Source organism: Sinocyclocheilus anshuiensis, unplaced genomic scaffold, assembly GCF_001515605.1.
Source record: "Sinocyclocheilus anshuiensis isolate Anshui unplaced genomic scaffold, SAMN03320099.WGS_v1.1 scaffold1154, whole genome shotgun sequence".
Taxonomy (NCBI): domain Eukaryota; kingdom Metazoa; phylum Chordata; class Actinopteri; order Cypriniformes; family Cyprinidae; genus Sinocyclocheilus; species Sinocyclocheilus anshuiensis.
In genome coordinates, this window is record NW_015542345.1 from 2,728,194 (window position 1) to 2,728,990 (window position 797).

The window sequence follows — 797 nt, forward strand, 5'->3', positions numbered from 1 at the left end:
GTGCAGGTCCCCTACCCTCTTGATGGAGGTCAGTGCAAGCCGGAGCAGAGTTTTCCTTGAAAGAAACTTTAGCTCGACTGACTGCAAAGGCTTAAATGGGCCCTGCTGTAGTGTTTTAAGCACCAGAGACAGATCCCAAGAGGGTATAGAGGAGGGCCGGGGAGGATTTAACCTTCTGCTTGCTGCAAAAAGGAAAGCATGACCCTGATCGGGCATCTCCGGGGTTCTTCTCGGTGAGAAGAACACCACTCGATGAACAGAGCTTCAAGGCGTATGCGTGTCTCGTAGTGCGTGCTCTCGCCGAAGTGATGGTGTCAACTACCTCTTGGGGTAGGTCACCTAGAACCTCCGCGTCCCATTCAGGGACCAGACATGAAGTTTCCAGAGGTCTGGACACGGGTGCCACAGGGTGCCCCGTCTCTGAGTCAGTAGATCCTTCCTCAGAGGAATCTGCCAGGGAGGGGCTGTCGCGAGGAACATTAGTTCAGGGAACCAGGTCCGAGTGGGCCAATACGGCGCCACAAACAGGACCTGCTCCTCTTCCTCCCTGACCTTGCACAGCATCTGTGCGAGAAGGCTCACAGGGGGAAACGCATACTTGCGCAGGCAGCACCGACCGCGCACGTTCCTCTGTGAGGTGTGCTGTCTGTTCGACCGAATCCAACTCCATACCGAGAAAAGAGATCCTCTGCGTCAGGGAGAGTTTGCTCTTTTCCCAGTTGACCCAAAGGCCCAACAGGCTGAGGTGTGAAAGTACCAAATCCCTGTGTTCGCACAACTGATCCTGAGACTGAGCG